At 44.9% G+C, this 27,330-nt stretch overlaps 1 pseudogene; it reads right to left on the bottom strand.

Moving 5' to 3' along the window:
• On the bottom strand, positions 1 to 2,776 carry LOC142431304 (hypoxanthine-guanine phosphoribosyltransferase pseudogene; annotated as a pseudogene).
• Between the last annotated feature and the right edge of the window lie 24,554 nt (positions 2,777 to 27,330).

The raw sequence follows: 27,330 nt of genomic DNA, 5'->3' as shown, positions 1-27,330 counted from the left end.
GGGGGGGCGCCCGACCTGGCGGCGCTTGGGCGCGGCAGCTCAGCGACTCCATTTACGCTTTGTATTTGGCTTTTCCAGTTTCGCTGATGACGCAGACATGATTCAAGTCCCGGAAGTATTCATTGTAGTCCAGGGCATATCCCACCACAAACTTGTCTGGAATTTCAAAGCCAACAAAGTCTGGCCTATAGCCAACGCTTCGGGGAGTCCTTTTCACCAGCAAGCTGGCCCCCTTGACCATCTTTGGGTTATGCTGCTTGACCAGGGAGAGCAGGGTTTGCATGGTTTTTCCAGTGTCAATGATATCCTCAATCAGAACATTCTTTCCAGTCAAAGTTGAGAGGTCATCTCCACCAATTACTTTTATGTCCCCAGTTGACTGGTCACTGCAGTAGCTTTTCAGTCTGATAAAATCTACAGTCATAGGAATGGATCTATCACTATTTCTGTTCAGTGCTTTGATGTAATCCAGCAGGTCAGCAAAGAATTTATAGCCCCCTTTGAGCACGCAGAGCGCCACGATATGATGGCCTCCCATCTCCTTCATCACGTCTCGAGCAAGTCGTTCAGTTCTGTCCATAATTAGTCCATGAGGAATAAACACCTTTTCCAAATCCTCCACGTAATGATTAGGGATGCAAAATAAATCTAGGTCATAGCCTGGCTCATTGTCACTGATCACGACGCTGGGGCTGCGGGTCGGGTCGCCATAGCGAGGGCGGCAGGAGCACAGGCTGAGGTCGGGCAGAAGAGGAAGGCGGCTAGGGAGAGAGGAGGAGACCCGGCTGGGACCCAGCAGTTTCCTTTAGTTTAACCTGAATTTGCATATGAACAATCGGTTATGCTTCACAGTTGGTCCCTGGCTTCTTTTGGATTATATTGAACTTCTCCATAGTCTCTTCCCACAGATAGTTAATTTGATTCCTTTGTATTTCACCTGGTGATGGAATATAACAGTATATAGTCACTCTTATTGTTGAAAAGGTATTTGCAATGAAAGAGTCATTGATCTTGCAAAATTCCATCAGCTTAGTTTCTATCGCCAAGGCCATACTTTCCAGCTATCTGTCCTTCCTCTGGTTACAGCCTTCACATCTCAAGCAACACAAATTATCGATGCATTTTTATTGCATTTTGGATTAATTTCAGGATGAATGCAGAAGCCAAATGTGTCCATTTCAATTTCTTTATCATTGGCTTTAGTGGTTGATTGCTGGGTAAAGTTAAAAAATAGTTTTCTTAACTAGATTTCTTTATAAGTATGTGGATAGTGTCCTATCATCTACAGTATTGCATTACGAAATGAAATTTTAAATACTTTTTCTTTTATGTCTAAAATGGAGAGTTTATTTGCTCAGTATACCAAGTAGTATGTAAGCACTGACATGAGAAATATACAGAAACATTCAGATCACCATAAAACAGTAATTTAGTTTCAACGAAGGGAAATCCCTTTAAATGTCCTAACAACGTGCTCCCAAGAAAAATTTTCAGGTAATTATACATTTCGGCAAAATAAAAGGTCATATAACCTTTTATTTTGGAAGTAAACTTGTGAATTTTCCTTAAAATAAAACTCTAATATTATTAATCCATGCCATTTAAATACTATAACTAAAATCTCAACTAAGTGTAAAAGGAAATGAAGGAATTAGTTCTCTTTTTTGTTTGAATGGTCCAGCATAAGCAGTTACCACAAATGCAGCAAGCAAACGGTTAGAGTGACTGATCTGGGACACAATGCCCGATTCCATTTCCGTCTACATTGTGCTAACTGGGCATCATCAATCTGGCACAGTGCTTCTCTTGTTTTCAAATAAATCGAATTTTTTTAAATCCAAGCATACTTCCACATATGAAGGCAAGGCTTCCCTGGAACCGTTTACAGGAAGTAGTCAGGGGTATACCAAGTAACAGGAAGTTCTCCAGAAGAGGTGCTGTGTGGAACTGAAGGGAGGGATAGTTTAAAGCATCATCTAATTGCAGGGAGGCAGTCCGGTTTCCATAGCGGTCACAGTAAACGGGTGCACTGAAAACGGTAACTACATTCCAATCATGACCCAGTCACATCCCTCCGTCACAAGTTGGTGAGCACGAGGTACCAGTGTGAGACTGGTAGGTTTCTGGGGTGGTTGACCTCAGCTCTTGCTTCTCAGCGCTGAAAGAATTCGTATGCCTGGGGCACTTTTGTAAATCCAAGTGACCTTTATGAGCGGATGGGAAATGCCAGGTATTACCATCTCAAACAGTGACGCGCTGCTTCTGGAAAGTGTGCAAGGCGGAGAGGGAACCGTGCAGGAACCCACTCCTGAAGATGGCCCCTTCAGGAGATTGGGAATAGCCAGGCCAAAGGAATGCCTGCACAGGCCCATGAATGCGACCCAGGAGCGGGAAAATCCCCAGAGGCCTAGAGAATGCGGCCCCAAACAGGGGTCCTGAGCTGGCAAGCAGGTGGGTGCAGCATGTCCTGAGCAAAAGAAGTGGAAAGCAAAGGGGCCTGAGGCCTGCTTGTATCCCCTCCCTGTCCCACTGGCTGGGGAGGCAGGGTTGAAGGTATTGGCCGACTTTATTGGCGCAGTTCAGGTGCACCTGTGTAATGTCCTGTGGCTAGCGTTTTGTGTGGGCCTAGGTTAGTTTTTCCCCCATAGGTGTCTCATTAGTGTGCCTGATTTCCCTGGGGCCCTTTTATGCTGTTCCTGCTGTGTAATTTCTGCTAGTACAGGCATTTGGGGGAGACAACCCCACCTTAGTCCCTATTGTTACCTTTCAAGACCATCGTCGGGAAGGGAAAAAAGGAAAATGAGCTGATTCCAGGAACCCAAGTGGAAGGTGAATTTTGAGAATGATGAGGGCAACGAATGTATAAGGGTGCTTTACCCAATTGATGTATGTATGGATTGTGATAAGAGTTGTATGAGCCCCAATAAATGATTTGTTTTTTTAAAAAAGACCATTGTCATGGTTAAATATTTTAGAAATGCCTTGTCCAAATGTGTACCGAGCACCACGTGGAGAAATACCCCACCCACCATAACTGTATGGCTCTATCATAGATCACACATCGACCCCTCGTGTGGAGCTTCTTGTAATCCACTGAAGGCTCTTATATGATCCAGTGTATCTGTGAATGGAGAGAGGCCACGGGAAGGCAGAATATCTGTCAATCTACTAAAGCTGTACGTGGAAGATAATCGAATAGATCTGTAAAATATTTCCAAACACTGACATTTCCACATTTTCATAGACACTGTAAAAGCCATAGACTTGAGTAATTTGTCAGCTTTCCTGCATCTCCTCTTAATGTTGTAATGCGTCTGGATAACGCACCTTTCATTCAACAGGAAGAGTCCCGTCTGTCAGCACGGAATGATAACCTCTGTCCACATAGCCATCCATGAAGTGATAAGTTTCCATCTGGTGATTTCTCACCAGTTCTAAAGAGTGCCATGACACCATGGATTGACCGTGAACATCTCCACAGACAGTAACAGGGCAACGATCCCCAGGTACATTCGATTCTTCGTTAACATTTCCCATTTTATTAACTTTTCTCACAGGGTCTGTACTTGGTTCTCGTTCCGCTGCTCGACTGAATTACATTTTTTCATGATGCACACAAGGCCAATCCTTTTCAAGTTTCATTTCTGCCATGAAAAGCTCTATGTTTATTCCATTCAAAGTGCAATCACAGTCCATTTGCGGTCACGGAGTCCTAGAATATCAATCCTCGTGTGTTCCATTTCATTTGGAAAGCGCCTAGTTTTGTAGCTTTGTTGTCGGACTGCAAGGGGTGCAGGAGCGTCTGCCAAGGTAGCCAACTCAGGTTCACGTGAGAAATTCTGAGTTTCCTCCTGCGAGCGCGCACTCGCGGAGGGAAAACAGCTGGTTTCTGAGCGCTTTCAGAGCTCTGTCCCAACCCCACACGCTAATGTACAAGAAGCTGGTTTTTAACGACGACGAGAGGAGCAGATGAGCAGGATTTTACAATGTCACCGGATACAACTGACGCTCTAGGGAAGCAGGCTTTGGCAGTTTCCTTAGGAAATTATCTATAGCTCCATTCCGCCAGGGGGCATTAGACCACCATCCCCTGAGCTTCATGCACCCTTGTTATCTAAATTGGGAGGGATGTTTCATGTCTGGCTACTCACTGAACTTGTTAGCCTCCTTTGCGAGTTGGAAGACTCCTGCTGATTAAGTTGAAGGAATTTTTACTGTAAGGGAAAGGCACTTTACATATTGTTTTGGGTTTTTTTTTATCATTTTATTGGGGCCTTGTACAACTCATCGCAATCCATCCATCCATCCAGTGTGTCAAGCACATTTGTATATTTGTTGCCACCATCATTCTCAAAACATTTGCTTTCTACTTGAGCCCTTGGCATCAATTCCTCATTCCCCTTCCCTCCTAACCCCTCCCTCATGAACCCTTGATAATTTATAAATTATTATTATTTTGTCATATTTACACTGTGTGACATCTCCATTCACCCACTTTTCTGTTGTCTGTCCCCCAAGGAGGAGGTTATATGTAGATCCTTGTCATCGGTTCCCCCTTTCCACCCCACCTTCACTCCACCCTCCATTTTTTTAATCAAACTAAATCGTATGTTATATTTCTGATTTTCCCTATATCAGATACATATACATTCTCCATGCTGATTATGAATGGGTGTTTGCAGCTATTCGTTCCACTTTAATCCTGCCCCATCAGCAAATGAAGGTCCCCACAGCTTTGCTACGTCCACACCATTCTTTGAGAGGCAAATCTTCCCTACAGGTATTTTGAGTACCTGCTAACCTGAGTGGATCATTTTCCAGCACCATCTCCATATCAGCGTGAGACACGTTAGAAAAGAGGAGGCACTCTTCCACCTCCACCTTCCAACTTTGGGTTCTTTGGAGGAATTTCCCAAGCCCACAGCTATGGGCTCAATCACACCATCCATATAGTTAATGTATAGCGTGTGGTATGTCACAATAGCCTACATCTCTGTATTTTCCCCCTGCAAAAATAATGGGATTTTCTCCCCTGAATGAATATGTGTTTTAGTTCCTGTGTTAGTCTGGGTAAACTAGTGAAACAAATACACAGAAACTCATATATGTAAGGCAGAGTTTTATATAAAGAGTGAGTATACATTAAGAAAGCATCCCAACCCAGTGCTGTCCAAGCCCCTAAGTCCAACATCAGATCATATGTCCGACACTAATCTACAAAATCCTCCTCAATCTCATAAAACACACCCAATGACACCAACTGCAGGAGGAAAACATAATCAGTGAGCGTGTAAGCATGTCAGCACTGGCAGAGATCTCCACACGGCTGCATCAGGGTAGGTCAATGTGGCTTCTCCTCGGGGATGTCTTTCAGGAAGTGAGCCTTGCCAGCTGACGCAGGGAACTGGCTAAGGCAGAAGCACCTGGGTCCGACCATCAGAAAGCAAGAGACCCAAGAACTAGAAAGGTGAGGCTCACTGAGCCATTTAGAGCCATTTATCTCTCCGCCCTTCAATTAATCTCACATGTGTTTATCGGCCAGGTTGGCACAATAAACCTTAACTAACTCAGTTCCCTTCCCTGATCTGCAGCATTCAGTGTTAGACCAGCTCAGACTGAACACAGGAGCAGGCGTAGTCTAGAAAATGTGACCTCAAATACAAGAGTAAAGAACACCTGGGCAGAAGACTCGACCAAGGAACCAGCTACCTGTTGCGTGCTTGCCATCCCGTAATAAGTGATGTTATCCCATCCAGTAACCTTGACCGCAGACTGCATTTTGAATACACTTTGCACACACACTCAGTTATTATAACCCCACCCATGAGGACTCATTTCCCAGAATTCTCCACCTCTTTCCACCCTGTCCTACGGAGTCACTATGAGTCAGCATCCACTCTAAGGCAGTCAGTGAGTTTCATGAACAAACAAAATGTCCTTCCCACTTAAATTCCTTTAAGAACTCTAAACTCACTGCTATGGTGGCGATGCTGACTCATAGTGACCCCCCTTTGGGTTTCTGAAACTGTAACTGCTTACAGGAGTGGAAAGCCCAGTCTTTCTGCAGAGGAGCTGCTGGTGGTTTCAAACTGACAACCATGAGGATTGCAGCCCAATGCTTAACCACGACGCCACGAAGGCTCTTCAAAATCCTCTCCTTTTTCTTGGTTCAGCGAGATATGGTCTGCATTCTCTTAGGCCCCTCCATGTCTCCCCTAAGAAGATACTTTACTCTCTAATAATTCTCTCTACTTGCATGTTACAATTGGTCCTCTCTTTTGTTATTTTTACAGAACAGGAAAAGAACCATCCATCAGAAGCATGCCCTGGGAAGAATATAGTGCTCCACTGCTGTTTCTAAAGTTGTGAGTGGCTAAGATTTCAGAACTGGACTGCGTCTTCCTTCCTCCTAGTCTTAGTCTGGAAGCTCTGCTGAAACCTGTCCGCTATGGAAGGCGGTGTGTCTACTCAACGCCAAGGGGAAGAGAGGCTCTCTGTACATCGGTGCCCATAGATCCAAAGAGTGGCCTGAAGCCAATCTAAGAGTGTTTCTTTCCATCGAGGCCTTGCAGAGTGGGCCACAGTACCGCTTATTCCAGGGAGAGGCAGGATGGATAAGAGAGTTTCTGCTGAGGGTCGTCATTCTGGGTCTCTCTTTACACTGTCAGCAAGCTGGGCCGCCGCGCGGACCTGCTGAAGCCATCCACATTACGATGCTCACATACTCCAAACTCCCGAAACTCAGTCAAGGGGAGGGCCACATGCACCAGTGCCTCTGACTGGTTCTGCTGCCCTGGTTATCTGAGGGGGCAGAATGCCAGCCAGCTGGGCCCTAGGACACGCAGGCAGCGCCTGTTTAAAGGCCACATCCATTTTGGGAGTGTAAACTCTGGGCCCTACACTCCACCCCACTACCCCTAAAATGGCCCTTATAATCTTACCACCAGTCTTCTGAATTCTACTTCGGTCCTGGATGTCAGTGATTTGCAGTCAGTCTGCGTCAGCCATAAAGTCAACAGCGACAGATGGCCCCAAGGTAAAGTATTCTCAAGGTGAACAAAAACACAGCACCCCATGCGGGAGGCAGGTGCTGGTGAGAAATCACCAGTTGGAAAATGAGCCGATGGGTACAGCAACTACCTTGAAGGCTATGATAGTTGGGTTTCTTTGGCCAATATAGCCAATGAACACATGCCGGATTAATTGAAGGCAGAGAGATAAATGGCTTGGCGAGCCTCACCTCCCTTGTGTCTCTCCTTGATTATCAGACCAGTGTGTGGCTGCCTTGCTCGTTCTTTGCCTCAATTTGCAAGCTACACTACCTGTGAGACACCTAACCCATGGACTATGTCACTGTAATTTGAGGTTCCTTTGAGACCTTTTTCACCACACCATTGGAATATACATCTCTTGGTTTACATCTGACATCTGTCAGATCCTGTCATCTGGCTGACTGTTGGTGATCTGTCTTGCTGTTTGCTGCCTCTGGCCGGATAGGCTGAATTGCTCTGCAGGACGACCCGGCAACACTCAAGACTTGAAGGACTGCCAGTGTATTAGCTGCCTCACAGAAGTGAGCTGCACTGAGCCATTTGTGCTGTGTTATAACTTAATTAACTGTTTATTTCTTAAGTTATATATATATATAAAATTATTAGCATTCTGGTTTTGTTTCTCTAGAGAACCCTGTCTAACAAAAAGGCAAAAAGGGGCCACTACTCCCAGTCTGGACTGATTCTACCAGCCCAACAGGCAAGCTCAGGCAGTGATATTGGCTGAGCAACTTTTCACAGGAGGCTGCTGATGGAAGATATCGCCATTTCTCAAGTCTGGTGCATTTCTCACGGCAGTCATCATTGCCACCCAGCTGGCACAAGGAAACCATTACTGCAAGCACAGAGAAGTGAGAGGCACTGATCCTGAGTAAATCATGCCCACAGAGGAAAACACACACCGTGCTGGGAGACTTGCTTGCATTGGTCCCAGGCTTGCAATGCCACCAGAATTGTCCTGAGAGCCCTCTAGAGAAACCAAAACCAACCTTACTGCCATCGAGTCCATAATGCAAATCCCCAAGCTTAAAACTGGGGTCCCTTTTAGATCATCTCCCTAGGGGATTAGTCAGGGGCCGGTCTGAGGGGGTGTGGGCCATAACCACGATGGCACCCGCCACCCCAATTCTAGCCCTGTTTCCCAAGGAGTCAAAATATCAAATCAGTGAGGACTGGTGTGCCACACCCATGAGAGAGGGACCAAGTTCTCCAGGGGCTCCGTTCTGGGGCAACTTCAGCAGGGCATGGTGAGCGTGTCCTAGCAGGGAGGGGTCATTCCTTGTGTTTGCCCAATGTGTGCATTCTCAGGGTCTTCTGTCTGTGGCACTTGGAGTAGTCAGGCACTCCTAATGGAGAGGCCCTTGGCAGTGTCTGACACTGGCATTTGTAATTCATCACAGGGCCTTTGGTAGTCTCTTGGTCCATTGCTGCAGTGAATGGGAATCGTGTTGCCGGACTTCCTTCAGGATCGGGCTCATTCCTTCAAGGAGTCCAGCAGCAGCGGGATTGTAGGGGAGGTAAAAACGCCAGGCTATGTCTATGCTGTCAGCCCAGTCCTGTACCTTATGTCCTGTGAAGTCGGTTTCCTGGTCGCTATCAACATCTGTAGGGGTGCCGTAAGCAACCCCAAACTGGGAGAGGCCATGGATGGTGGAGCATCGGCTTGCTCTCTTGCATGGATAAACCTGCATCAGCCACCTGGCAGTGTCCACGCATGCTGGGGCATGGAGCCATTGTCAGACATTGGGAGGTGTCCTCTCTAATCTTGTGTGTTTGACAGAGCTGGGGACTGTCGGACCCTGTCATCTGGCTGACTGTTGGTGACCTGCCTTGCTGTTTGCTGCCTGTGCCCGGATAGCCTGAATTGCTCTATGGCGCCCCTCAAGATTTGAAGGACTGCTAGTGTCTCACAACTGTCTCACGGAGTGAGTTGTACTGCGCCATTTGTACTGCTTTATAATTTAATTAACTGTTAAATTTTAACTGTTTACTTCTTATGTTATAAGAACTGTTATTACTTGTTATGCATCTATCTATCTGTATATATATGTATATATAATTATTAGCATTTTAGTTTTGTTTCACTAAAGAACCCTGTCTAACAACACACCATTGCACAGGTGGGACCACCCACCCAGGGAGTGCTGCATTTCCCACCGCCCACAGCCATGCCCCTCAGAGTAGCTGCCAACATCTAAGTCGCACTCCTCCCTGCTTCTTCTGCTCTCCTTACCAGCGTGGACCACCTGCTCTGCCTGGTCACTCCTTCCCTTATGAGGAACACCAGTTCCCCACGGCTTCCTTTCTCTGAGTGTGTGTGCCAAGGGCGCGGGGTGTGAGGTAGGGGTTCACCTTACTAATCACTGTCTCAGGGACCGCCTCCAGAGTGCTGGTGGCAGTGGGGCTGCTGGGCTGCAGATAGTGGGGCTGGGTCCACCACATGCCAGGATGCCTTCAGCCTGAGCTGGGCTCGGGTGGGGACTGCAGGTGTGGGGACCCCACAGGGCAAGCTTGCACCGCCTGGCAGCAGGGTGGCAAAGGTTCTGCAGGCACACCTCTGGACAGTGAGCACTTCAGGCCACAGCAGTGCAGCAGCTAGTCTGCCCCACACCCACCCCCTGCCCACCCTGGATTATTTGTCCTGTATTCCGTGTGTCGAGAACTCTTATCCGAACCAGTGTACATGCTCTGTTCTAGCAGATCTGTAGGATAGAACTGGGGTCGTGAGAGTGGGAGGAAGGAAGCATCAAAGAACTAGAGGAATGTTCTTATATTGTGCCCTGATCCCCTTGACACGTCCTGGTCACACAGGCTGGTGTTCTTCTTTTATGTGGGCTTTTTGCTTCTCAGCTAGATGGCCGCTTGTTTATCTTCAAGCCTTTAAGACCCAGGTGCTATATCTTTTGATAGCCTGGCACCATAAGTTTCTTCACCACACTTGCTTATGCACACATTTGTCTTCAGCTATCGTGTTGGGAAGGTGAGCATCTTGGAATGCCAGGTTAATAGAACAAAGTGTTCTTGAATTGAGGAAGTACTTGAGTAGAGGCTCAATGTCCTTAATACTAAATTTATAAATATATGCACATAGATCTATGTCCCTATTTTTTTATATAAATATATTTACATATGTATACACCTGTACATTTATATCTCTATAAATATCCTCTGCCTCCTAAAAGAGAAAGAGCGAGAGAGTGGACCGAAACCAGGCCCACCAATCCCTGAGGACAATATTCCTGCTGGGAGCAGTCAATGCACAGAGGGCCAGAGGGCCAGTCCCACCAAGAGACACAGCATCCCCTCACTGACTCATAGCACTGCAGGGACACACTGGGGCCACAGTGCAGGAATTATACCTGCTCTGACCTCCCACCCACCCCCACCCTCCACCCCACACAGGGACAAAACAAGAAGGGAGTGCAAAAGAGCAGCAAGGGGAACAAAGCAATGAAGTTCCAGAGGAATCCCAAAAATAGACTTTGTGGGCAGGGCTTGGCACCTCATCAGACTTGATCAGAAAACATCAAAAAGGTTAACAGACAGACCTGGAACTATTTTTAGGCTCTCTTTTTAAAAATATCTATCTACATAAGAGAGGCAGCATAAACAATCCCCAGGAGAAAACAATGGGAGCAAAGGTTGGGGTGGCAGTGTGGGGCACAAGTGAGAGGGGGAGGTGGAGGGAAAGAAGGGGGTAGTAAATAAACCCAGGGACAAGGGAAAAACAAGTGACCTAAAAGCAATGGCAGGAAGGGCATAGAATGCCTGGTGGGGTTTGATCAAGTGCCAAGTAGCCTAGAAGAATTGTTGAAAGCCGAATCAAGATCAAACATGATAGTGGGACAGCAGGAAAGTAAAATAGAGGAAAGAGCAAGGAGCCCATTTGCTTTCATCACTCCTTCCCACACCTGGAGCCCGTGTGAGAGACACATTGAATGCTCATGTAGGCATAGGGCTTCCAGACAAGGATGTCTGGCTGCAGGGGTCTGCCAGAGGGGTTGAACTGGAAGGTTTGTGGGGGAAGCGGGGCACGAGATGGGGGTACATTCTCGGACAGGGAGCCAAAGCAATCACAAGGCTGGTCTATAGTGCCCTGGTTTAGCCATGGGGGTGGGGGGGAGGTGTCTTACAGGGGGACCCCAGGACACACGGGGAGGGCCGGCTTAGCTGCAGTGGCCATTGTTAGAGTATTAACTCATATTCCTACAGTGGCCCTACTGATATTGGAAATATTGGTGGCACACCTTCCAACTTTAGAGTTGCAAATGGGCCTCCACAGGATGACAAAATAGTACCCTGTTATTGCAACATTTGGCCACAGGAGGGCACAAGTCTCCAAGGAAAAATTAAATGAACTAGGACAGAATTTCATCAAATGGGATCACTGAAGATATCAAAATAGAAAGAAGTAAATAAGTAAAATAACAAAAGATTTTAAAGAGGGTGTATAGTGAAGCACGTGACTACCAACCAAAAGGTCCATAGTTCCAGCCCATAGCCGTTGTGAGAAGACAAGAGACATTAATTAATACTCCTTTTATTCCGCCATTTCTAATGATCACTTTTCAATCATATTTTAATCACCTCATACACATATGAGAGCTGATAAATGAATCAGGAAGAGTGAAGGTGAGCTAATGAATGTGAAATACAGTGTTAATGGACTTCCAGACAAAAACCACCAAGCAAATGGGTTTTGCTCCTTAGAATGAATGGTGGCAAGGCTTCGTCGATGTGCTTTGGACATGTTACCAGGAGGAGCCGTCTCTGGAGAAGCACAGCAGAGTGTGTGATGTAGAAAGAGGTCAAGGATAAAACAGAAGGTCTAGAACAAGATACAAGGACCGGCTCAGACAGGGTCATAATTGTGAACACACAGTGTTCACTATGACGTTCATGAGGTCACGGCAAGTCGGAATTGACTTGATAACACCTAACAAAAACAGTAACAGTTATAACTGGGGCTTTGCACATTCTGTCCACCAGGCTTCCAGGAATGCTCTAAGTGTCCTCAGGCAAAAACACCCAGACACCACGATCCATTAGTTCCTATGGTATCCAAGTGGACTCTGTCACTAATGCCTCCCCCATCTTCTCCCAGTGGCCCCCTATCCTTAGAACAGCTGTTGTAACGAGAAGGCCCCTTAGACTCCAGCAGATGGTGAAGAGAGCGGATGGTGCCTGGCTATCAAAAGATGCAGCCTCTGAGGTCTTAATGGCTTGAAGTTAAACAAGCAGCCATCTAGCAGGGAAGCAAATAAGTCCACATGGAGAAGCACACCAGCCTGTGTGATCCTAAGGTGTCAACGGGATCAGGTATCAAAAGATCCAAAACAACTATCCATGAGAACGAGGGGTGTTGGAGTAAAGACCCAAAGCCCATCTGTAGACAATTGGATATACCTCCCCCCCCCACACACACACACAGAAGGGTTGTAAGGATAATTCAACCAAGGGGCAGTATAGCACTGACCAATCACACATCATTCCTCCAATGCTTCCGCCCCTCCCTCCCCCTCATTGCCATGACCCAGTTCTGCCTTACAAAATCTGGCTAGACCAGAGAACATACATTGGTACAGATAAGAGCATAGATACATAGAATTCAGAACAGATAACCCCTCAGAAACAGTAGTGGGAGTAGTGATATGATAAGCATAGGGAAAGGGGGAGGAGGGGAAGGGGGAACCCATCACAAGGTTGGATATATAGCCCACCCCCCATGGGGACAAATGTGGGTGAAGGGAGACAATGGACAGTGTAAGATATGAAATAACAATAAGAATATGTAATTGATCAAGGATTCACGAGTTTGAGAGGGGAGGAGGGGAAAAAAAGAGGCACCTATACCAAGGACTCAAGTAGAAAATGTTTTGAAAATGATGATGGAAATATATGTACAAATATACTTGATACAATTGATGCATGGAATATAAGAGCTGTAAGAGCCCCCGATAAAATGATTTTTAATAATAGTAAAATAATTAGACATTTTTAGAAGACCCCAGCAGATATAATTTTAGGAGCCTTTTTGATATTTCTGCTTCTCATGCATTGCCAGCCATTAAAAATTCAACATTAACTCAATGTCTCTCTGCACTGAGCAGGTTGGCGTTTTATGAAGTTCTTTCAGCTGCTGCTTCTATTCAGTTACATATTGTAGCCTCTCTCAACCCAGCCACATTGTAACCATTATGTTATGAGCCCAATGAAGGGAACCACCATCCCCAAGAGTGTTTAAAATTTCAGTGGTTCTCAACCTGTGGGTCATGACCCCTTTGGGGGTTGAACAATCCTTTCACAGAGGTCTCCGATTCATAACCGTAGCAAAATGACAATTATGAAGTAACAACGAAAATAATTTTATGGTTGGAGGGGTCACCACAACATGAGGAACAGTCTGAAAGGGTCACGGCATTAGGAAAGTTGAGAACCACTGGTTTAAATCTTACGGAACAGCTTTTGTCTCCTAGAGAAGATTTACCAAAAACCTATTACCAAATCCTGGTAACTTTATTTCTTGTTGGGTCATATTTAAAACTTGAACCTACTCTCTCTCATTAGTAGATAAATCTGTGGCCACAAACTGGCTTCAGGACTGTCAGTAAACAGAGGGGTTTCTGGCTTGGGTACATTATGAAAACAAAGGTGGATCCTATATAACTTCTTTTGGGATTCAAATTAAAAGCAACTACTACCAGTGGTTCTCAACCTTCCTGATGCTGCGGCCCTTTCATACAGTTCCTCATGTTGTGGTGACCCCCAAGCATAAAATCATTTTCGTTGTTACTTCATAAGTAATTTTGCTCCTGCTATGAGTCATCATGTAAATATCTGATATGCAGGATATATTTTCATTGTTACAAATTGCACATAATTAAAGCATGCGATGGACTCTCACTATCACTCCCTCTCTCACTCACTCTCTCACTCACTCACTCACTCTCACTCACTCTCACTCTCTTACTAACTCACTCTCTCTCACTAACTCACTTCCTCTCTCACTCCCTCTCTCACTCACTCTCACTCTCACTCTCACTAACTCACTCTCTCACTAATTCACTCCCTCTCTCACTCACTCCCTCTCTCACTCACTCTCTCATTCACTCTCACTCTCACTCTCTCACTAACTCACTCTCTCTCACTAACTCACTCCCTCTTCTCACTCTCACTCACTCACTCTCACTAACTCACTCTCTCACTAATTCACTCCCTCTCTCACTCACTCCCTCTCTCACTCACTCCCTCTCTCACTAACTCACTCTCTCACTAACTCACACCCTCTCTCACTCCCTCTCTCACTCACTCCCTCACTCTCACTCACTCTCTCACTCACTAACTCACTCTCTAACTCACTCACTCTCTCAAAAATAAAATAAAGCATAGTGATGAATCACAAAAACAATTTGTAATTTTAGATGGTGAAATATTTACTTCTAATTACAAATAAATGGAATTTTGTTTTGAGGCATGGGTAACAGTGTTAATATAACAGCAGTAAACTACATTTTGCGACAGTATGCGTAAAAAGCCAACATCTTGGTTCCTAAGACCAACAGAAATATGTGTTCGACCTCCAAAGGAGTCAGGACCCACAGGTTGAGAAAGGCTGACTTACAGGCTGACTTGCTAGAAGCCCACCCGCCGCCACCCCCATTTGCTTCTCTCCAAGATCACTGCAAATAAAATGTAAGCCTGTCAGCCTCAAGGAGTCCCACAGCCCAGAGAGAGCGGCCAGCCAGTGGCTGAGCAGGCTGCTTCCCAGGCGCCCTCCTCAGAATAATGCCCTCATTCATGACCAGAGCAATCTTATTCAGGGCCCTGATGAACTGAATGGAGAGAAGAAACGTGAGCCGAAGAATAGTGACAGCACCTAGAACAAACTGGTCACCAAAAATTGGCAGAAGAAATTTCAACATCACTTTTTTTAAAGTATCAAAAATCAATCCTGAAAAAAGAGATTGAATAATGGGAACGGGTCAGGTGCCACTAAGATCCACTTCCTACTTATGGACTGGGTCTGAGATCAAATCTATAAAGGGCCCGCATGTCCCTGTGGTTGGAAGTGTTTTTCTACCATCATCCAGAAATACAGTTGGATGGGTTCACCCAAGTCCTAGAAGGCTGCCGTGGGAAGGCTTTCCCAGGCTGTGGACCGTGCATTTGCTCATCATGGGAAGTTCTGCCCACAGACCTTTCACAGTTACGAGTGGTTCCTTAACTTTGGGGCTCTGTTTTGGATCAGGAACACATTTCCAATGTGTGTATAGAGAACCTCTCCTTGCAGGAATTGCTTTAAGGGATTTGTTTGATCATTAAAAATAATGGATCACAAAAATCTACATAGAACCTCTCCCTGGGTGGGGGGGTGACAACAGAAGAGTGGGTGGAGGGAGGCGTTGGACAGTGTAGGACATGACAAAAATAATAATAATTTATAAACTATCAAGGGTTCGTGAAGGGGAGGTGAATGAGGAGCTGATACCAAGGGCTCAAGAAGAAAGAAAATGTTTTGAGAATGATGATGGCAACAAATAGCCAAATGTGCTTGACACACGGGATGCATGTATGGATTATGATAAGAGTTGTACAAGCCCCCCAAAAATGATTAAAAAATCAGCCCCATAAGATGATATTGAGAGGTGGGGGGGGATAACACCATAATAATTATACCCCGTAGCCCACCTCTGGATGTTGAGGGGCCCCAACAAGAACTTCATATTCCCCAAAACTTCTCAAACTCCTGTGCTAGAACCATACACACGAATGGCTCTCATAGGAAGAACGTAGATGATGACAATTTGAAGGAACTTTGGTGGAAGCACTTCTGGGAAGGTGCTGGGCAAGTGGCTTTCCAACACCTCCCTTGCCCACAATGTGACTGAGGTAATAAGTCGTATTACCATCCACCTGGGAGGTGCTCCTGCCTCCAGGGCTGGGACTGGATTGGAAAATTATTCCTTTTGTATCCAACATCAAGTCTCTATGAACATTGCTATGTTTTAGCGATGATTTGTAGATTTGCTCACTGTGTAGAAGCTTTCCCCAGTTGCCAAGATCCTGCCATCTTTGTGGCTAAGAAACTGCTAAAGAACATTATTCCCATCTGGGGAGTCCCAAAGGCTCCTTGTAGTGATTGAAAATGTCCAAAGTCTTTAGAAGACTTTGCTGCACTTCTCGCCCACAATCTTCGGATCCAGTTGAAACGGCTAACAATGTAATAAAAAGTCAACTAAACAAATTAAAACAATTGGTCATTACCTTGCATGTAGGGATTGTCTCTTTTTGTTTTGCTTTTCAAATTTAAGGACTATTCCATTTGGATTTTGCAAATTAACTCCTCATGATTTTTTTTTCAAAACCATATTATTGGGAGCTGATACAGATATTATGTCATTCCATAGTTCAATCACATCAAGAAGCATTGTACAATCAGTTTTAAAACATTGTCTTCCTTCTTGATCTCCTTGATATCAGCCCTGTCTTATGAAATTATTGATGGGTGATAAAGGCAAAAAACAAACAAACAAACACCTAGTTACCCCAGAGGACAGGGTAGAACTAGCCCTGTGGGTTTCTGAGACTGGCACTCTTTCATTCATTCATTCATTCATTCCTTTTTGAGACTATAACTCCTTACAGGAGTGGAAAGCCTCATCTCTTCCTGCTATTGAAGGACATAGCCTTTCACTATTGGGAGAGTCTTCCAGCTCCTGATAATTATACTTCTTCCAAGTTGAATCCGTTTGTTCTTCTGGCAGTCCACAGTACTTTCAAGATTCTTTGCCAACACCATATTTCAAATGAATCAATTCTATTACGGTTTTCCTTATTTATTCTCCATTTTTTCACATACATATGAAAATATCCTGGTTTAGGTCCTCAGAATGCCTTCAGGGAGACAACTTGACGATCATGTACCATTAGTTTCAAGGAGTGTCCTAGGTCTAATATATATTTGGGGGAGAAGAGCTGGGGGAAAGTCTTTTTATATGCCACAATAGTGGTTTACACATGGTGCTGCTCACCACAAGGTCAGTAGGTCAGTGGTTCAAAACCACCAGCTGCTTCAAAGGAGAAAGGGGCGGGGTGGGGGGGGTGTTTCTTTTCCCGTAAAGATGCAAAGTCTGCAACAACTCCTGGGTTGCTGCTCCCCAGGGGCTGCACTAGCTCGTGCAGGTGTCCCTTAGCAACAGCGCCTTCAGTCCCGTGTCACCGAAAACCTGTCCATTTATCAATGTAATCTGACACCCAGTGGGGTGACTGACAGTGTTTTTCTTGTGTTTCTTTCTTTCTTTAAAATTAGCAGCAAATCACTATATTTGATAACGTATGCAGTGACAGCAACAGCAAAAATCAAAATATTGAGGACCAATGGGAGTGAGCCTAAGTTGTTTTCCACCTCAGATTGGAGATACTGCCTGGCTGCTTTCTTGTCAACCAGCACAGCTTCTCCGTAGCAGCTGCCAAAGTCACGATCAGTCAGGATGAAGGTGCATTTTGGCGTCCCTGCTACACTCCACCCTCCCACATTCAGGTGTTCTGTCTTCCTCTTCCTCTTTTTAATCATCTTTTGGGGCTTGTACAACTCTTATCACAATCCATACACACATCCATTGTGTCAAGCACATTTGTACATTTGTTGCCATCATCATTCTCAACAAATTTGCTTTCTACTTGAGCCTTTGGTATCAACTCCTCATTTTCCCCCTCCCTCCCCGCTCCGACTCCCTCATGAACCCTTGATAATCTATAAATTATTATTTTGTCATGTCTTACACTGTCCGATGTCTCTCTTCACCCACTTTTCTGTTTTACATCCCCCAGTGAGGGGGTTATATGTAGATCTTTGTGATCGGTTCCCCCTTTTTGCCCCTACCTTCCTGCTTTTATGTTTCTTTTTGTTTTTCTGTCTTTTATTTGTTTTTGTTGGTTGGTTGTTGTATTGGTGGTGGTGGGTCTTATGGGTTTTAGGGGTTGTTTTAGTCTGGGTAGACTAGAGAGGCAAAATTCATAACTACTCATATTTTCAAAGAGAGAATTTTATATAAAGGGTACATTACGCATCCCAACCCAGTCCAGTCCAAGCCCATAAGTCCAATATTAGCCCATATGTCTGACATTGATCTAAAAGTCCTCCTCAATCTCACAAAACGCAGGCAATTACGCTGACTGCAGGAGGAAAGCCGAGTCAGTGAATGTGTAGGCATCTCAGCGCTGGCAGGATGCTCCAGCACCCAGTGCTACATTGGGGTAGGTCCATGTGACTTCTCCTCAGGGATGTCTCACAGGAATTGAGCCTTGCCAGCTGAGACAGAGAACTAGCTAAGGCAGTTGCAACTGGTCTATCAGAGAACAGAGACCAAACGGGTGAGGCTTGTCAAGCCATTTATCTCTCTGCCCTTCAATTAATCCCACATGTGTTTATCAGCCAAGTTGGTACAATAAACCTTAACTATCACAGGGGTTGTTGTTGTTGTTATAATATGACCGCCAAAGAAAACCAGAGTCATGCTTAAACCAGGAACAAGCAGTTGGATTCTGGGCTGCCGTATACCAACAAAAAATAATCTGACAACATGGCCCTGCTCCACACTCACCTTCATGAAGTGATAACTGAAGATAAGGGCGCTACAGCAAAGTGTGGTGAAAAAAGCAGAAGTGCCTGGCTATCAACTGGAGCAGTGTCTGGGGTTTTAAAGGCTTATATTCAAATAAGCAGCCATTTAAGGGAGGAGTCAATTAATTCCACGTGGAAGAACCACATCCATTTGTGTGATCCAAAGATGACAATAACAAAATTTAAATACGATGAAGGGGAAATAAATCACATCAAATTGCAAAAACCCAATTTGCAGAAGGCTTTGGAGGACAGTGGGAGCCCCAAACCCATCTGCAGAGCATCTAGTCAGATCAAGCCTCTGGCAGCTCCCCTCTAGCCACAGACTAGGGACTCAACCAGCCTTACTGTCAGACGGAGATTTCTATAAACTTGATTATGGTGAACTGAATTTGATAGTTGGTCAGTGGGCCTCCCTCTTGACCCAACCTGAATTTGTTCCATGTCAAGTATTTCTTGTTTGTTCCATGACAAAAATATCTTCCCTGGCTTTTTTAATATTTATGATATTTCTTCTTTTTTACTCCTTGTTTATATATTTATGTTCGTATTATTATTATTTTATTTTTGCCATTTTACTTTTTAAAAATTGTTTCAGGTGTATTTCCCAGTTTGTGAAGCCCAGAAGGAGTAGATGCACACAGATAATAACCGATGCAATGGTTTATGGGGACGTGGGGGTGGGTTGGAGATAGGGAGAGTGAGGGGATTTGGGGAGCAAACAATGAATGCCAGGAGCAGGGAGGGAGCACTTGAACTTATTGTGATTATGTATATACAACTCATTTTAAAGCAATTTAACCATGAAAGTGTATGCTATGTGAATACTATATCAACTAAACCACTAAGAAAGAAAAGAAATTGACCAGTGGTTACCATAGGTGAAGGGGAAAGAGCTGTTGCATAGGGGTATTGAGTTTCTGTCAATGGTGGTAGAACAATGTAGAAAAGATAGCAATAATGGCTGTACATGAAGAGCATAATCAATGCACTGAATTTTACATGTAAATGTTGTGGAATTGGAGAATGTTGTGTTGTGTACATTTTGGGCACAATTAGAAAATATATATGAATAACAATGAGTACAACGAAGAAAATGTTCTAGAACTGAATATGGTGACAATTGTACAACTCTTCTTTTTAAAAATCATTTTATTGGGGCTCATACAACTCTTTTTTTAAATCCTTTTATTGGGGGCTTGTACAACTCTTATCACAATCCATACATCCATCCATTGTGTCAAGCACATTTGTACATTTGTTGCCATCATCATTCTCAACACATTTTCTTATCGGCTCCTCATTTTTCCCCCTCCCTCCCTGCTCTCCCCTCACTCACGAACCCTTGAAAATTTATAAATTATTATTATTTTGGCAAGTCTTACACTGTCTGATGTCTCCCTTCACCAACTTTTATGTTGTCTATCCCTCAGGAAGGGGGTTTATGTAGCTCCTTGTGATCGGTTCCCCCTCTCTACGTCACCTTCCCCTTACCCTCCTGGCATTGCTACTGTCATTCTTGGTTCTCAGGGGTTTATCTGTCCTGGATTCCCTTTGTTAAAAGTTCTTATCTGTACCGTGTACATCCTCTGGTCTAGCCCAATTTGTAAAATAGAATTGGGATCATGATAGTGGAGGGGAAGGACGCAATAAAGAACTAGAGGAAAGTTGTATGTTTTATCGGTGTTATACTGCACCCTGACTGACTCATCTCTTCCTTGTGACCCTTCTGTGAGGGGATGTCCAGTTGCCTACAGATGTGCTTTGGATCTCCACTCCACGCTCCCCCTCAATCACTATAATATGATTTTTTTGTTCTTTGATCCCATTGACACCTTATGATCACACAGGCTGGTGTGCTTCTTCCATGTGGGCTTTGTTGCTTCTCAACTAGATGGCTGCTTGTTTATCTACAAGGCTTTGAGACCTCAGATATCTTTTGATAGCTGGGCACCATCAGCTTTCTTCACCATATTTGTTTATGCACCCGTTTTGTCTTCAGTGATCATGTCGGGAAGCTGAGCATCATGAAATGCCAGTTTAATAAAACAAAATGATTTTGCATTGAGGGAGTACTTGAGTAGAGGCCCAATGTCCATCTGCTACCTTAATACTAAACCTATAAATATATGCACATAGATCTATTTCTGCATCATCATACATATATTTATATATGTACATGCCTGTATTTAGACCTCTATAAATGCCCTTTGTCTTGTTCCACTATTGTACTCAGCCTTCATTTGGGTTTCAGTAATTCCTCTTGGTTACATTCCCTTTGGTCAAGCCCTACCAGCCTCCTACACACTCCTCACCATCAATTTTGGATCACTTGTTCCCTTGTCCCTGGATTTGTTAACACCCACTTCCTTCCCACCCCCTCACCTTCTGCTCTCCCATCTCCCACCACTCCCCACCCCCAAACCTTCTGTCCCGTTGTTTTCTCCTCCAGATTGTTTATCCCGGCTATCTTATCCAGATAGACCTGCAGAGATAATAATATGCACCCAAAAACAAGATAGAGCCAAATAAAGCAACAAAAGAAAACAAAACAACAATAACCAATGACACACAAAAAAGACAAGCCTGTAAATAATTCAAGGTCTGCTGGTTGACCTTTAGGAGTATTTTCCAGTTGAGTGGGGGTGGGGGCGGCATGCCCTGTCCTCAAAGTCTATTTTTGGTACTCTCTCGGGACTTCCTTGCTCTGCTCCCCTTGTTCTGTTGCACGCTCTTAGTGTTTTGCCTTGGTGAGGTGGGGTCAGATTGGGCTCAATGCCTGCACTGTGTATAAATCTTCTTGATATGAGTGAATTGTATGACATGTGATTGAAATGCTAATAAATCTTTTTTTTTTTTTTAAGATATACAGCCAGGGAAACCAACAGGGGCAGTTCTGCCTTATCCTTTTATAGGATCACTCTGAGTTCATATTGACTCCATGGCAGCGAGTGTCTGAATTTTGCAGCAGATTTGCTCAATGTAACACATTTTTAGATTTTTTGACTGCTGCTTCCACAAGTACGAAGCCATTTCTACATCATTTCAAAAATCACACACCATCACATCTATGATTACTGTTAGCCAGAAGGAAATCACAAAAATAAAAGGATATTTTTCAAGTATCAGAAAAATGAGCAGGATAGTTATAGCTATAAATAAAATAATATTGACTCTCTTGAGAATACTCTTAACTCAATACATTATTAAAATAGGCATCTTAAAATAGCTGCAGTACTTTGAATTCTATCTTCCCTCTGCAGCCTCAAAAAGAGCAACTCTATTCTTAGCTTCATCAATCTCTTTCACTATAGCCATTCACAAGGGTGTCTTCTGAGAGGCTGAAAATGGAGGACGGGGCTGCGCACTAGCCAGAGGAAGGCTAGGCAGCACAGAGACCCCTCCTGTTGGTCCTGGGTCTTTCGGCACCATGATGAGAGGTTGGAGACGGAGATGCAGGACAAAGATAGAATTTAGCCAGGAATGTGAAGTTGAGAAAGATTTTACTGAGGCAGAGAAAAAACTTCCAGGAGTGAAGGGAGAGCAGGGACAGGGACATCTTGAGCCCCTGGGCAGGTTCCGATACCCAATGAGTTAGGTCAGGGAAATCGTGCCTGGCAGTGAGGCAGTGGGACACATATAGGGCCTGAACCAAGGATGTATGTACTGACAAGGGGACAGAAGGCCTTCTGGTGCTGCAGTTGCAGGGTCTGAGTCAGGATGTGGTGTGTCAGTAAATCATCCCAGAACACTGAGAGAACGGGCTGTACAGACCCAGCCGGGAGAGATAAGCTCCTTGGAATGCTGGAGGCAGGGACAATGCAGTCCAGCTCTGGCCTTGAGACGTGGGGGGAAGGGCCGCACAATCCAGCAGGCTATCTTTCTGGAGAGCTGGGGGAGGCAGCTGCATGGTCCAGACCTGGCCCAAACATCTTCTAGCCTTAAAGTCCATCTATAGGAATTCCCTTTGTTGGCACTGGATAGAAAGAAAAACTTAAAGTCCTTTAAAAATAGCACATACACACAGATTTGCATATATATCAGCAATTGGAATATGTATAATGTAATTCTTTGCTGTTTACCTAGTTGTTCTATTATATGAATAAATAAATAAATTCAAATAAAGTCATGAACACCTTAGAACAGCACCTGACACAGGGGGAGAAAAATGGGCTTTCTACCCCTATAAAGAATTAACAATCAAGGGGAGCTGACATCATAGAGTTCAAGAAGAAAGAAAATGTTTTGAAACTGAGAGTGGCAGCAGTTGTACAATTATGCTTCATCTACTTCAATTATGGACTGTTAGAATATCTGTAAGAGCTTCCAATAAAACGATTTTTAAAAAAATGAACAATCTCGGAAACTCACAGGGACAGTTTTACCCGGTCTTCTAGGGTTCTTATGAGTTGGAATCGATTCGATGGCAATGAGTCTCTCTGGTTTAACCTGGCACAGAGAGTGGGCACAAGATGTAACTTTGTGGTGCACCTGACCCAAACCATGATCTTTTCAATTGCCGCATATGGATGTGAAAGTTGATGTTGAATAAGGAAGACCAAAGAAGAATCGATACATTTGAACTACGGTGCTGGCAAAGAATATTGAAAGTACCATGTGCTGCCAAAAGACCAAACAAATTTGTCTCAGAAGAAGTACAAGCAGAGTGTTTCTTAGAAGCAAGGATATCAAAACTCTGTCTGACATGCTTTGGACGTGTTATCAGGAGAGACCAGGGCCTAGAATAGGACACCATGGTATGTAGAAGGGCAGTGAAGAAGAGGGTGCTTGATGAGTTGGATGGACACCGTGACTGTAACAATGAGCTCAAGTTTAACAACTCTGAGGATGGGGCTGGATCAGGGTGGCTTGTTCTGCTGTCCAGAGAGTTGCTATGGGTTTGAACCAACGTGATGGCACTCAACAACACCCGACACAGAATAAATACTCAATAAATGTTATGTCAGAGTAAACCAGCATCTAACAACCGAGGGGTCTGTAGGCACAACCGTAGGACTATAATATATAAAGATTATAGTCAAGTCATAAAAGATAGGAGAGAGAATAAAATAAAAGAATTAGACACATTTGATGGTAGCATGCTCACCTCTGGGACAGCCATGATCTCCACAGACAGATCCACGCAGAGAGCATATTTCTAACCAAGGCTTATATATATATACTTAGGGTGGCATGCAAGCCCCCCTGATTACATCATAATGGGAAAGGGTTTTACCATAGACAATCTAGGGGTGTACATGTGACAAGATGGGCAGATCCTAGATCAATATGGCAGCCTAACTTTGGTCATCCTTGAGTTGGCTTGACCTTATCTCTGGGCTCTCCTTCAGGGGATCAATCTGCTATCCTTATCAGCATGGAGTGGGCCCCACCTATGGTGGGGTAGACAATAGGGTCTGATTGCTCTAAATGGCTGATATCCTCAGGGAGATCATCTCTAAGCAGCTCACCTCCACGTGTACAGGCATTTACCATGTGTTGCATCAGCATCTTAGGTTTGGCATATATTTGGGGGGCAACCTGGGGAAAAATTTTTCTGTATCCCACAATGTTACCCATTGTAATTATGCATAATTTTTTACCCTTGGGTGCACTCACAAAGAGGCAGAATAATGCTGATAAGTCTAGTCAACGAGCTGCCATGAATTCTCATTTGTTGGCTCACCTGATTTTTAAATTCAGATCACATAGAAAATATTGACTGAGTACCTACTGTATACAGGACACTAGATTAGCCCTGTGCATATACGCTTAAGTACAGATATATTCTTACATGACTTCAATCCTGACATGTCTTTTGAAGTCCAGTCCTATTGAATATGTCCAAAATGGAATTAATTTTCTCTCACCTCAAAACTGTTCATGTCAAATCTTGGCTGGAATCATCACTAGCAATCTAAAAGTCAAAATAATCTAAGTCCCCCGTCCTTTATCCTTATATCCAATTAATCAACTGCTATTGGTTTTTTATATTAAGCAACCCAATATAATGGTATTAAACTCTCCATTGGGTTTTCTAAGCTATGATTTGGGGGTGGGGGAATCACTGTCTTTTGTCATATGGAGTAGCTGGTGGGTCCCAGCCTCATACCTTTCACTTAGCAGATGAGCACTGAAAGGTTGGAGAGGAACCATAGAACAGAGAAAGAATTTAGCCAGGAATGTGAAGTTGACAAAGATTTTATTGAGGTAGGGAAAGAACTCCCAGGAGGGAAGGGAGAGCAGAGAAAAGGACAGGGGCATCTTGAGGAAACAATGCTAGGGAGAGGGGGCTGTGTTCTGTCCCAGGAGGTAAAAAGCTCTGTGAACCGCTGAAGGCAGGTGCTTTGAAGTTCAGGTGCTTTGAAATTCACCCAGCCCCCCCCCCCTTGGTCCTGACCTGCCCAACAAGTACTTAACCATTGTGCCAACAAGGTTACTAATTAACCATTCAAGCCCTGCTAATTTGTTATCATAATGATCTATTTCCTTGATCTTATCTCTTTCATCCTACTGTCAATGCATTGATGTGGGCCTCCTTATTGTATTTGTTATCAGGGCTACTGCAATACCCTTCCCTGTAGCTTCACTGTCGCTTTTGTGATGAAAGATCTTTAATGTTCCCTTTCTCTGAGTTGCTATAGTCAAGGTTCCCAGTAAATGTTTGTTGATAATAATAATTAAAAAAAAAGATAGACAGGAAAGAAGGAAGCCATACATCTTAATTGTAGGCATTTATACAATTCAGAATAAGAATACTAGGGACTGCATCATGATTACAAACATTAAGGGGAAATCCAAAACTGGAAGAGCAGAAAGTGTGTTCAACTGCAGTAGATGATTCAGGACCTTGGAGGTAAAGACTCAGATGGCGTTCCTGAGAGCTTTGCCAGTCAACCTTGCAGTCATTAGCCATATGTGGTCATTTAAATGTAAAACTAGGTAAAATGAAAAGTTCTGCCTTTAGTTACAGTAACTGTATTTTAAGGTTTTCTGTTGGTAGTGACCACTACTGCACATTGCAGATAGATAACATGTCCACCAGAACTTGTCTAGGATTTTTATGCTGCGTTCCTGTGTTACTCTCCATGCCTGGGGCCCCTACAGGAGGTTGGAAACCAGTGCAGGTTAAAGGGGGTGCACCAATTCAGGCCCCTGAGCCAGGACAACAGGTGGGCCTAATCAAGGCCAGGTGGGCTTAATTCAGACAATGGGGTCAACCAGTACCATTTACCACGCCTCCCAGCCATAGTCCCCAAAAGGCTGGAACCAGGAGACCACCCTCTCTTTCCCACTGCTCCTCTGCCTTCCTTGTGGCTGTGCCAAGTCGCTCTCTCTCTGGCCCCAGGCAGCCAGCACGTGTGGCTGTGCACTCCCACAAGGTTACTCGTGTTCTTGACCGTAAAACCTCAAACCGTTTCTACCCTTTGTAAACACTCACTTGGATCACAAACCAAACTTTGGTGTGAACTCTTTCTCGTGCGAAGTCAAGAATTGAGGCATTTCTTACCCGAGAAATCTAACATTCTGGTGCTGTGTGACTCAGAGACACAAGGCTGAGGAAACAGCAGCTCAGTGGGACTTGCAGCAAGGACGCCAGTCTGGACTTTTCCTGCTAAGCTGCAGATGTTCCTGGGATCTGCTCCTAAGGGCCATGTGTAATGTATAGCGGGAGTCCCGCCCCCAAATGTCTGCCTTTCTACCTGCGCTTTCTGTTTGCATACAGCCGTGGGCCTGCCTTTGTGTGTTTCCGGGGGCTTGCATGGACTCCCCAGCCTCGCAGCTTGCAGTGTTGGGACATTTCAGTCCCAGAAGCCATTTTGAATTTCAGTGGTCTGCTTTGCGTCCCAGCCAGCTAGATGGCCACTATTGCCCTCTGAGGACTAGTTCCTTCGCTGACTCCCCACTAGGACACATGCAGTGGCTGCCACCCTCCTGACCACGTGGCTCTCTGCTTCCCCGGCAAGGTGGTGCCACCCAGTGACCACCTCATTTTTGTTGTGGAGCAACTGAGCACCTGACCCTGGCCAAGATGGCACCCACCACTCCAAAAACGTGGGTGAGGGGGCAGTGCTTAGGTGGGGTGATTGCTTGCCTCTGGGAAGTAGCCCCGCCTAGTTCCCAAGGACTGGACGCTCTCATCCCTACTCCCTTTTTGTTTTCTCCTGGTTTTACAAACATACTGCTTTCGCATTCTGCCAGGGTGCTACTTTGGATTTGTTCTTTTCTACCGGCTGGTTTTCCTTTGCCAAAGCCTTAGCCACTTTGGAAGCCAAGTCCGGGTAACTGGTCACTTTCGTCTCAAAAGGCTTTTCAGCAGTGCGGCCTTCAGCACTTTCCTGGTGCAGCTCCGCCGTGGCGGTCTGTGCCCAGCTAAGCATCCCATTGTCCTGAGAATGTTCCTGAGCCAGTTGATGGGTCTCTCCTCCCCTTCCCAGGTTCGGAAGACTGCTCACACCAGCGGTCGCCGTTGAAGGCTGCTGGAAGGTCACTCCAAGCTGTGGTCTCACCTTTGGAGGTCCGGTGAATTACTCTGGCCAGTAGTTCTCTCCGTAGGCCCTGTACGGTCAACCTAGCCAGTGGCCATTAACTGCTGTCTAAAAAACAAACGAGGCCCAGTTTGCCGGCAGAGGCTAGGTCCCTGACCCCTCCCTT

This window comes from Tenrec ecaudatus, chromosome 1 (genome assembly GCF_050624435.1).
Source record: "Tenrec ecaudatus isolate mTenEca1 chromosome 1, mTenEca1.hap1, whole genome shotgun sequence".
Taxonomy (NCBI): Eukaryota; Metazoa; Chordata; class Mammalia; order Afrosoricida; family Tenrecidae; genus Tenrec; species Tenrec ecaudatus.
Note: the sequence above shows the minus strand (reverse complement) of the source record. Positions and strands in the feature narration are given on the sequence as shown.